Raw genomic sequence first — 13,223 nt, 5'->3', positions numbered from 1 at the left:
AGCCCCATCATCAATGAACCATTGCCTTTGATAGAAGACCCGGACCCGAGCACGGCGGAATTGGATAACCACACACAATCTTGTGAGAGAAGCGTTCGTACGGCACAACACAGCCCTTCTATCGAGCGAATTTCCAGTGTCGCTGCAGATGTCTTCACCAAGGAAACGGGGGAAGATTATAGACGAAAAATTTTGAAAAGCAAATATTATTGTTTATAGAAAATGTGTGAGGGGCTGCAGATCGAGCACGCTTTAAAAGAGCCAGGCTAGCTCGATTTACTTGCTGTGCTTCTGCAATATCAATAAAAGTAGGGGCGAAAGTAATGTTAAAGTAATCGATTACATTTTAGTAACTGCTCAATTACTTTCGTGGGGCAGTAATAGGAAACTGCAATCAATGACATTTTTTTTTCAGATAAGCGATTGCAATTGTAAATCGGTTACTTTTTCTCTGTAACACTTACAATCCTATACGGGAGCTGGTCGATTCCGCTGTATTCCACCGTTCTAACAGAACGAGGGAAGCTTCCGGCCGGAGCGAACGTTTCGACATGGGCCTTCGTCAGGACAACTCCCTTTGTCTCGGACGATTTCTTACTTGTCGAAACGCTGGCTGAGTCTCCTCTCGTTTGTACAATTTTGTTCTCGTTGAGCGTTCACTTTAATGTGAACCCTTTGCCTCGTTTAAATACTGTTCTAACGTAGTGCATCGAGCAAGTACGCCAAGTTGCTGCGCTTCGAAAGGCCTTGACAAGGGCACTCGACAAAGGCACTTGACAAAGACAGTGACAAAAAGTGCAAAAGAATCCCTATAAGCTCAGAAAGAACCTTGACAGCATGATCTTGCTCCGCGTTTCAGGAAATTCGAGGGCACGGTGTGCGCGCTTAGGATTCTTTTGCGCTGTCAAGAAAACACACAGCGCGTCACAACACACAACACACACGTTGCGCAGCTACGTTCAAATGCCTCGAAGCACGACAAAACGACTCTGAACAGATCGGCAGAGAAAGGGGCCCCTACCCCTAGGCCTGTCTCCGCAGTGCCTGTTCCCAAGCATTTGGTGCACGTAACAGGCGAGCCTATAGGCGGACTTGCTTGGAAGTATAGTGTAACAAATTTCTGGGGTGAATGCTGTGGCTGCGGCGCACCCGCGCCGCATCTTTATTTGATTCTCGTACCGAGAAAATATTGCAGCTGGATGTATACTGTACGTGCGCAATACACAAATACACAATACACAAAAGTAATCAGCTACTGATTCATCTGTGTCACTCGGAGGCTTTGCTGCACAGTTCTTGCCACAGTTTCGATCTTGATTAATTTATGCTTTTATGTTTTGCTGTGATATAAGGAGAGTAATGGAGTAGCCGAGATACTTTCTACCTCAATCTCTCCGCCACAGCAACCCACGCATAGCAGAAGAGATCTTTCCAAAGGGAGGCGAATTCTGCACGACGATAAGGAGGTTCACAGCTCACCATATGTCATGACGACTCAAAGTTCGGTCATGCATGAAAAAAGCCCGCCCAAATCCAGGTACGAAAAAAAAAAGGGGGGGGGTGAACAACAAAGCTAGCGCGGTCAAGATGTCATTTCTTTTTCGTACATCCCACAGTTCGCGGACCGCATTTTCACATTATTTTTTCCAAGTGCATTGCACCCTGCATCTTAATCGCGTGAACGACGGGGTCGAAATTGTGACGTCGTGCTTGTATCGGCAAAGAAGGCGTGCCTCACAAACTGCATGTGTACGGCCAGCAACGGGGAAAGAGCGCGAGAAGGGTTTTACCACAAGGATACTTAATGAGCCATGGGGTTTGCGCACTTCTCGTGCAGTCGGTAACATCGAGCAGTCCTTGACACCGACTTCAGATGATGCTTCTCATTTCAGGCCGTGCTATTGCCCTGTCTCGAGGCAAACATGTCGTCTACCTTCTGCTGCCAGGGCCGAGTGGTTGCTATTCACTGGCAGCGAGTGTTCGATGAAGCGCTTGCGTAACAGTAAACTGCGTGGTCAATGCTGTGCAGCCTTGTGCGTGTGCGTAAGGGCCACATGCAGGTCAACAGCGTCGTGAAGCATTTCTGCAAAAAAAAAGAAAAAAACTTCTGCAGCTTATGCCATGCTCAGATGCGTAGAAGCCCTGCTCAGCGTGCGTTTTCCGAGAGAACGCTGCAGGCGAAATAGCCTGTGCCACGAATAGGTGGCAGCAAGGACCTTATCCCATGAAATCATGCCGAGGACAATGGCCACGCTGGCACGGTTGCATCCACAAGTCATTCGGTGTTCCCAGAACTCGAGATAATTAAGGGCACGAATAAATGTGGCAGCGATAGTTTGCTCACATCCTCCGTGCTATCAGCCGTGGCCGCCTGCAGGGATCTCAGAACGCTCAAACACATTCGACAGTGGCTGAGACGTTCTTCAAAAAGACGTTGCCGCTTTTGTGTCGAGGTTGAAAGTTTCACGGGGAAAAAAGTGCCAAACACGTGCAGATCCGATATCCGCGAAATACAAAGCATACAAGCTCAAGCCCTTCGGATAAGTCTCCGGCTTCCCGATTCGAAGCTTGCAACAGTCGTCGTTGCCCAGAGCCATTAGGTGGCCGCACACACAGCGCCATTCAGCGCTATGCACAATTCACATGCAGCACTTGTACTGCGTCCTATCCGACCGCCTATCCCTTGTGCCAGCGCGGAAACCACGAGCGGCATTCTCCAGTGTTGTCACTGACTTCTGTCAACCAAAGGACCAGGCAGGATTTCGTAAAGGCTACTCAACAATGGACCATGTTCACACTACCAATCAGGGCATAGAGAAATGTGCGGAATATAACAAACCTTTATATATAGCTTTCATTGATTACGAGAAAGCGTTTGATTCAGTCGAAACCTCGGCAGTCATGCAGGCATTACGGAATCAGGGTGTACACGAGCCGAATGTAAAAATACTGAAAGATATCTATGGCGTTCCCACAGCCACCGCAGTCCTCCATAATGAAACCAACAAAATCCCACTAAGGAAGGGCGTCAAGCAGGGAGATACGATCTCTCCAATGCTATTCACAGCGTCTTTACAGGAGGTATTCAGATACCTGGATTGGGAAGAATTGAGGATAAGAGTTAATGGAGAATACCTTAGTAACTTGCGATTCGCTGATGATATTGCCTTGCTTAGTAACTCAAGGGACCAATTGTAATGCATGCTCACTGACCTGGACAGGCAAAGCAGAAAGGTGGGTCTAAAAATTAATCTGCATAAAACTAAAGTAGTGCTTAACAGTCTCGGAAGAGAACAGCAGTTTACGATAGGTAGCGAGGCACTGGAAGTGGTAAGGGAATACAGCTACTTAGGGCAGATAGTGATCGCGGATCCGGATCATGAGACTGAAATAATAAGAAGAATGAGAATGGGCTGGGGTGCTTTTGGCAGGCATTCTCAGATTATGAACAGCAGGTTGCCATTATCCCTCAAGAGAAAAGTGTGTAACAGCTGTGTCTTACCAGTTCTCACGTACGGGGCAGAAACCTGGAAGCTTACGAAAAGGGTTCTACTTAAATTGAGGACGACGCAACGAGCTATGGAAAGAAGATTGATTGGTGTAACGTTAAGGGATAAGAAAAGAGCAGATTGGGTGAGGGAACAAACGCGAGTTAATGACATCTTAGTTGAAATCAAGAAAAAGAAATGGGCATGAGTAGGGCATGTAATGAGGAGGGAAGATAACCCATGTTCATTAGGGGTTACGGACTGGATTCCTAGAGAAAGGAAGCGTAGCAAGGGGTGGCAGAAAGTTAAGTGGGCGGATGAGATTAGGAAGTTTGTAGGGACAACATGGCCACAATTAGCACATGACCGGGGTAGTTGTAGAAGTATGAGAGAGGCCTTTGCCCTGCAGTGGGCGTAGCCAGGCTGATGATGATGATGAAATTCTGCCATGAGGTCAGTGGGAGAAACAGTTTTAAATTTGGCCTGCTTCGAACCTACATGCGCGAGATGAAGTTAGTCATCATCATCATGCAGCGGTGGCGTAGAGGAAGAGCATCCGCCTCGCGTGCAAGAGGACCGTGGTTCGAATCCCGGTGCCGCGCAATTTTTCACCGGATTAAAAAAAAAACAATCCGCGTGTTGATAAAATTGCATAAACAGGCCTGGTGTGCGGCCTGATCCCGGTGACTAGAACCAGTAACGCACACCCTCACCAGAGCAAGATTGGCCACCCTGTTGCAATACTTGGCCACAACGTCCCATATGAAAACAACAATCAGAAGTTAGTCAGTTTCCCTAACAAAGGCAGGGTAGCAATTTAATGAACCTAAAGTCCTCATAAATGGAATTCTGGGTTTTCGCGCGCAAAAGCCTCGATCTGATTATGAGATATGCCGTCATGGGGGGACACCAGATTAATTTTGACCACGTGGACTTTCATAACGTGCAGGCAGCGCACGGTGCACGACTGTTTTTGCACTCTGCCCCCATCGGAATGTGACCGGGATCGATCCCGCGACCTCGTGCAACGCCACAGCCGCAGCTCTATCGCGGCGGGTAAAGTCTTAATCAACGCCAGGGCACCAACCGAGAGCTGTCATGTTACTAAGAGCGTAATCCACTTGTGTTCACACGTGTACAAGAATTCTTGAACAGCCGGTCCAACACGGAGGCAATGCCATAGTCCCACCAACTCGATGGGAGATGCAACCTGGTCTGGCATGTTATACATAAAAACATTATTAGCCTCAACAGTTACAAACATAAGCTTGGAATACCAACGTTAAGGAACGAGTTACTGCCCTCATAACAATACCAAACCAATCGCGCAAGTGTACTGTGAATAAAAAATGTTTTTTTACATATTTTGATGATAGCTATTCATCATGCGTTCGTAGTTGTCACGGTGTAAGGTAAGACCTAAACGAGTACACTGCAACAGATTGTAAGCTGTCAAACTTATCAACGTTTGCCACAAAAAACTCGTGCTCTGTGGCTTACGGATCGCGCACCTCCACAGAACCAAATATCTAATTTTGTTTATTTACATCATACTGCATCCCTTGTGGTCCAAGCAGGAGGGGCAAGGTACGCTGGTAAATATGCATACGAAATGATAGAACGCTAATATAACATTGCAAGAAAGGAAAGGAGGAGGAGGAGGAAATAAAGAGAGAAGGAAGGGATGTTAACCAGAAATGCGTCTGGTTGGTTACTCTACTATGGGGGACGGGAAAGAGGGAATACAAGAAAGGAAACAAAAAGCACAATACAGCTATATCTAGAACGAACTATTGAGAACGCGCGTTTCAAGTGATTCTGCAGAGTTAAGATAATGGAAAGGTATGGCATTCCATTTTCCTATAGTTCTGGGAAAAAAGGAATACTTAGAGGTTTGTCCTGGCAAGTTAAGTAGAGACAGTGAGAGAGTAAAAATTACGGGTCTTCCTCGATGCAGAAAGAGGGAGGCATAAGCTAGGATCCAAAGAAAGCTTACGGCTTATTAATCAGTAAATGAATTTCAGTCGTAGCACTTTTTCGCCTGGTTTGAAGGGCGTTGTAAGTGCACCACCCCGAGCGGTAGTGAAGCAAACGGAAAGCGCGCCGAGGGTCATCTGGGCTTTGGTCTCGACGAGCGCGCTGCCCACTTGAGTGATGGCCGTCGACGGCTCACACAGAGCTGGATCTTCCACGCAAGTAGAATGAACACGAGGCTGGCACTTCTGACTGCCGCAGAGCTCGGGCAAAACCACCGGCGCCACGTTACCGATCGCACTTGACGAGGGACCTCGAACCCCCTTCTGGGGTGCACTTTCCTGATACAGCCGCAGGCATTCTCCTCACGCGCATCAAGCGGATGGGTGTGAACAGATTCACAACTTGAAGTCGCACCGATTACTTTAACGGGCGACGAACAATCACATCCCGCGGCTGACTTCCGCAACAGTGTTCTGGTGTGTAACATCGGAATGTGTGTGGCTCGGGTCTCGACACGGGCAGTTTGAACCGCGTGAGGCCGGCCGGAACCGCTGCCAGCATTACTTTTTATGGGTGCGTCACCGCGCGCGGTCGGTTGGTTGGGCGATAGTTGCAATCGGTTGGCGCAGGACAGGGGTAATTGGAGATCGCAGGGAGAGGCCTTCGTCTTGCAGTGGACATAAAACATGATGATGATGATGATGATGATCGGCGTGTGAAATTTCTTCGAGCCGCTTGAGGCTCCAAGAAATTGTAAGAAGTGTATCCTCTCAAAGGACTTGGATCCGAGGCGTCTACCCAACTGCGCAGACCGTGTCTAACGGCGCATCCTGGATGCGGGAGTAGGGGAAGAACACAACGCATCAATGATGTCATCGTCATCGCATTCGTTTACTGGTGTGAAATCTATTGGTGCGCAACAACTTGGCTACAGACATTGTACGTTCGTATTTGGAAAAAAAGAATAAAACAATTGGCTCTTATCTGTATCCTCTCAAGGGCATTAGGCTTAGATTTAGTAAATGGATCCCAAATAATGCAAGTGTATTCCAGCTTGGGTCGAATAAAGGTCGTATATGCTCATAACTTCATTTCAGGGGATGCATCTTTAAGCTTATGGCGTAGTAGACATAGTTTTTTAAAAGCAGTAGAAGCAGTGTTGGTAATATGTCTATTCCAGTTTAGGTTGCTAGTAATTGTAATTCCGAGACACTTGTATACGTTAATTTCAGTCAAGTGGTCTGGGCTAATGCAGTAAGAAAACATGAGTGGTATATATATTTTTTTTTGGTTATACGTAGGAGCACAAATTTAACAGAGTTGAGTTTCCTCCACCATTTATTGCTCCACTCAGAGATACCGTTCAAGGTTAAATTAAGCGCTAGTTGATTATTAGCTTTATTAATGTCGTTAAACATAATACAGGAAAACAGGCGAATATTAATGGAGGCGTCCATTACGTCAATTATGTCGCTGAAAAAAAATAAGGAAAGGTAGTGGGCCAAGCACATTTACTTGAGGAACGCCGGAGGTCACCCGAAGAGGATCAGACTGTTGTCCATCAATTATTACGCACTGGCTTCGACCCGTTAAATAAGCAGAAACCCAGGATATGAGGAAGCTAGGAAGACCAAGGAATTCTACTTGGACAATTTATTTTTCGTGAGGAACTACACCGAAAGCCTTTCGAAAGACCAAACATATTACGTCTATACTTGGCCAGACTTGGCAAGAATAGGAGCAAAATAGTGAATGACTGTGCTCAATAATAATACTGGAAACGCGTTCAGCAAGCACGCCAACATTATCTTCAATATTATGCTGCGTTATAACTTGAAACAGGTGGTGCGCGAACCGACACGCATACAGGGCATTTGCAAATCCATTCTCGATTTGGTATTTCTTAGCCAGGATTTTCCGGAATATTTTGTTTGTATTGAAGAAGGACTTTCCGACCACCGGCTAGTGAGCATTACCTTACCAGTTGTACAGATGACGCAAAACTATTCCTCAGTGCTTAGCTACAAAGATTATTCTCATGCCGATGATGTGTCCATCATTGAGCACATGGAAAACTGTCTTGTTGATTTTATCAGCACTGATGCCTGTTCTCTGTGGAATCGATTCAAAATTATGTGCCACTTTTGCATGAACCAATTCATCCCTAGTAAAAAAAAGAAAGTTCGCAAACACACACCTTGGGTGACACGCGATGTTATTCATATTAAACGCAAGGTAAAAAGGTTAAAAAGAAAGCATGGTAATCCTATTAAAATAAAAGAGGCGCAGAACTCTCTTCAACAGAAGGTGACTGCTGCAAAGAGTTACTATTATAACAACTCTCTGCCTATCTTTATTAAAAATGATCCTACAAAATTTTGGAACCATATGAAGGAAAGAAAGAAACCGATTTCACAAATAATAATTGAGGGCACATCAATAACTAATGACAAAGACATAGCACAACATTTTAATGAGTATTTTCAAAGTGTATTTGCAGTGTCAGATGATTGCATTACTATGCTTCCTGTGAAACAGGTATTCCATGTGGATTCTATTTCTTATGCTGGAATTGTGAACATGTTGGTAAACCTAAAAACCAAAGCTTCTTGTGGCCCTGACGAAATCCCTAACATCTTTCTAAAACGTTATCCTGAACTTATTGCCAGCTTTCTTGTACGAATTTTTTCTGCGTCTGTGCTGTCGGCACAACTGCCCGATGAATGGAGAGTGGCCCGAGTTGTTCCAATATTTAAAAAAGGAGATCGACTAAGATTACAAAATTATCGTCCCATTTCTCTGACATCACAATGCTGCAAGCTCTTGGAGCACATCGTGGCAAACTATATAAAAGAATTCTTAGCTGAAAACAATGTGCTCACGGAGTTTCAGCATGGCTTCAGAAAGGGTTATTCGACTGTAACGCAATTGGTATCAGTGATTCATTCATTTGCTTTATCTCTAGACAATAATGGCCAAATAGATGTAATATTTTTAGATTTCAGAAAAGCCTTCGATAAGGTTCCGCACGACAAATTAATATACAAACTTAGAATTATTGGCATACCTGACATTTTCATAAACTGGATTATTGCTTACCTGAGCAAACGCACTCAGTACGTTACAATAGGTGAACATAGCTCGGCCACTCTCCCGGTCACATCAGGGGTGCCCCAAGGTAGTGTCTTGGGGCCTTTACTGTTTTTAATTTATATAAATGACATTGTTAAAACCATAACTCCTGGTGTGCAAATTAGACTGTTTGCCGATGATTGTATTTTGTACAGTGACATAACTTGTCAGAATGATCAGACTGTCCTCGAAAAGAATTTAAATAACATATTTAAGTGGTGTAATGAATGGGGTATGTTTATTAACGCTGATAAATCCGTATTTCTTTGTGTTACTCGTAAAAAAAGCCCACTAACTTTTTCTTATACGCTAGGTTCTTCAGCTCTGCGTGAAACTTACAATTACAAATACTTAGGTGTTACTTTGACTTCCACATTGTCATGGAACATGCACATTAATGATATTTGTTCTTCTGCTTTCCGCAAACTCTGTTTTCTAAGACACAAACTGAAAAATGCCCCTCCTAACGTGAAATTACTGTGTTATTTTACATTTATTAGACCAAAGTTAGAGTATGCATGTATATCATGGGATCCTTATACTAAATCAAATATCGTGCGTCTTGAAAAAATACAAAGAAAGGCAGTCAGGTTTATATTTAATAAATTCGCAAGACTGGACTCTCCCTCCAAAATTATGACAGAAAACTCCATACCTACTCTTGAATCGCGCCGAAAGCTGCTAAGACTTGAATTCCTTTCCCTTCTTCTCAACAACAGGCTTGAAATTAAACCATCGACTTATGTAACGCCTGCACTAACACGGCAAACAAGACAGCATCATCCGGATTCACTAACACCCTATTATGCTCGAACTAACACGTTTAAATTTTCTTTTTTTCCCAGAACAGTATCAGACTGGAACGACAATTTACAGACACAGTGTGACTAAAATTTGTATAAATCTGTATTAGTTTGTTCTTAATTTGTTCTCTTTTGTTTGTATACGTTCTATTGCCCCTCTGCTTGGACCGAAAGGTCTGCAGTATGTACTAAATAAATAAAATAAATAAATAAATAAATAAATAATTGGGTGACCATCGAGAACCCCTTTCTGAAGCCATGTTGGAAAGGTGATAAAATGATATGCTCGTTCAAGAAGCCACTAATGCAGCCAGCTACAATGTGCTCAATTAATTTAGGAGCAGCAGCTGAGTTCTGCTGCGTTTTAGATTAAAGGTGGTCTTTCTTTTTGTTCTTTCTAACGAGCAGCGCAGGAACTAGCAATAAAAGCAACGCGCGTACTGAGGCACGGAAACAGCAACCTTTTTCCGTGGCCAGATCTTGATCGATGCCAGACTAAATTCAGATTTGGTTCAACTCGCCAACAAAAACGATAGCGATTCCATTCTGATCTCCAAGTTTGGGCTATAAGCGAGGAATTACGATCCCCTAAACTGTGTTGACAGGACAGGGAGCTACATGTTATCGACATACCTAAATTAGTTCCCCTTCTTTGCGGTTTGGAGAATAGTTAATTAAGGCCTCTCTGTTTCAAGTTCGCTTTTGGTCAATTCGCTCGTCAATGTTAAATATTCATGAACTTTAAAAAAAAAAAACGTCTTAGCAGTTTCGGACAGCCATTACTCGGCCAGAGAAGCCACTCGAATAACGCGGAACGCACCATTCAATGCGTTATTCGACAGTTTCGAATATAAGCACTGAGCGCAACACGAGGCGATCGCTATTAAGAACGTGGTTGCAAACCACCAAATTTCCTTTCTGCGAACTTCAGCGATGTAACTAACTTGCTATGGAAATATGCGTAACCAAGAATAACTACGAATAATGCAAAGTGATCAACAATCGAGCAGCACGTTATCGCTACAGTTTAAACAAAACACTGTGTCCATAGCTTGTCGTGGAGCTGGAGATATTACGTGCGATTCTCTCCCACTTGGGCTGCTACAGCAGAGGCTTCGTTCGGGAGGCGTCACTCAAAGCGGCATTCACGAGCCAATTAACGAGCGCGCGATAACCCGGGTGGATCCTGGAACGCATGACAAATTCTCTGAGTCACTAGAATGATCATTATACGTAAGGGCATTCGCTGCACCGCGGGCGCGCAGTTTAAGTGCGTACGTACGTGCGTGTTACGCCTGTCGGTGCTTGGTAAACAAGTGTGCATAAGAAGATAAACACCAGCGGCAACGTGTCCGTTGCGGAGTGCACCTGCGCTACTCACGGCCGGCGTGTCGAGGCACGAGGGTACCCTTCGGCTCCATCCGGACTTTAATGGCGCGAAAAAAGACGGCGGCCATAAATGGGCTGGGAAATGGCGCCGAGTCGTGCCGCTATATAGTCGACGGCCACCGGGCAATCAGGCGGACTATACTACGACATGTGCGCGCGGCCCGAGATAAACACAGGCGGAAACGTCGGTCACGCGCGCCGGCGCCAAGCGCCGACAGTGCGAAGCGTTTGAGCCGCGCGACAAGAGTAAGCTTGGCAGCTTCGAAAAGTCGCCCAACGGCACATATACGTATGTATGCCCGCATACACGGCTTGAGCCGCTGGACAGGCTCGAATCTGGCATCGTAATTCGGACCAGCATTGAAGGTAGCCTATATTTTTTCTACTATGAACTTTATTATTTCGATAGCGCTTAATTACATGGACACTCCAGGCGCATTTCTGCCGTCGCCGTGATGTACCGTGTAAAGTCCAAGCGCAATGCACGCGTAATGCAGAGGTTGTGGCTTCGGCTCCCACCGGCGACAAGTTATCTTTTCGGCCAGTTTCATTTCCTTTTTTCTTCATTATTTTCTGCATTTCAATTTCAACTACACCTAATTACCCTATGCTTTCTTTGGCCACACACACACACACACACACACACATATATGTATATATATGTGTGTGTGTGTGTGTGGCGACATTGAGTATAGACGCTGTCAAGACGTCGCACGGAGAGGTAAATGTCGGCAAACTACGCCAACAAATTTGCGAGCTGGCGCAATAAAGCCACCTACAAAGTGTTGAAATGCATGGCCTTATGCCTAATGAGAATGAAAATTTGATGGCAAAAATAATTAAAATAGCCCACTCTCTCAGTGAACCAGGGCTTTCAGAAGCTGCTGTTGAAGGGCTGTACGGCCTTCCTTCTAAACAACTCAAACCACGTGTCATTCTCAGGTCTTCGCCTAGAACAGTAAGAAACTAAATGGTTCAAAGAAAGGAGCTCAAAATGAAACTGCCAGGTGTGCAATTCTTTGACAATTTAACGGCTCTAAAAAGCATTTGCTCTGGCTGGTGAAGCAAAAAAGCAAAAGAAAGCGCCTACCGTTTCGTTTGGAGCTCGGAAGGACGAATTCTTACACCTAAAAACAGTCACGTGCTGTCAGGATTGCTACGGAAGTCGACCTGAACAAAATCGTCTAGTAGTCGTTTGCTGAGTGCGGTTACATTATTTAGAAACGATGGCTAACTATCACACCACTGATTCCTCTAAAATTTGGTCAAAACTGGCGAACTTTCGAGCAAACGCATTTTTAACTATTTCACATGAATACGAGAGCCCTGCGGAAGAAACGTAATGAAACTGAAGCGTACGTATCTCAGTTTGATAGCTGCTTCGATTACATTCTCAGAAACGTGGTATACTTGGATTGCGCAGATGTGTGCAATCTTTCTGATTATAGACATGCTTCTGTGTATAGCTCAGGAAGACGTGGTAGCGGTGTCTCTATTTACGTACGACAGCGCTACCATTTCGAACGGCTTGAAGATTACACTTGCATGTGCGACGATTTTGAAATAGTTATTGTTTTATGTTGTGACATTATGATTGTTTCACTTTACCGTGCCCCTCAAGGTGTAATTTGTAACTTTTTAAACTTTGTCGATGACATTTTATCTTTCGCGGATAGAAAAAGATGGCACACTTCTTCGTGCCAATTCCATGATGGCGCCCGAGGCAGATGGATGTCAATGTTTCATTTTTTCTTAATAAATTACTTCTCTCCACCTTGTGGGTTTCCGCAGGACTATTACGTCAAACTCTTGCCTTTGCTTCGAGTTGTTGACAAATTCGACTTCGCTCTGCCATCTGCTAGCCACCTGGTTAGCTCACATGGTAAAGCGGCTGCCCCGAAAAGGCGGTGGTGCCGGGTTCGAGTCCCGGGTTCGAGTCCCGCACGAGGACGAATTTTTCTTCAACTGCGAGGCTTTTCTTTCGAGGAACCCGCACGGGTTTCCTTTGTAGTAATTGCTACGAATGGGTGGATGTCTCATTTTTCCTTAATAAATTACTTCTCTCCACCTTGCGGATTTCCGCAGAACTATTACGCCAAACCTTGGTGTTATTGTGGACTCAAAGCTCGATTTGTGGTTGCATGTGTCTTGGATTGTTTTGCACGCATTGAGACATATTGGTATTATTGCTAGGTTAACAAGAAAATTTCATCGATACGAGTGTCTGCACATTCTTTACTGTGCTGTCGAGTTCGCGTCAGTAGCCTGGAAAGACGCCTCTGTTAGCTATTCCAATCGAATCGAAAATGTTCAGCGTAAGTTCGTACGCATACTGGATGATTATATATACACACACACATATATATATATATATATATATATATATATATATATATATATATATATATATATATATATATATATATATATATAT

Source organism: Dermacentor albipictus, chromosome 1, assembly GCF_038994185.2.
Source record: "Dermacentor albipictus isolate Rhodes 1998 colony chromosome 1, USDA_Dalb.pri_finalv2, whole genome shotgun sequence".
In the NCBI taxonomy this organism is placed as follows: Eukaryota; Metazoa; Arthropoda; class Arachnida; order Ixodida; family Ixodidae; genus Dermacentor; species Dermacentor albipictus.
The sequence above is the reverse complement of the archived record's forward strand: the minus strand, read 5'-3'. Positions refer to the sequence as shown.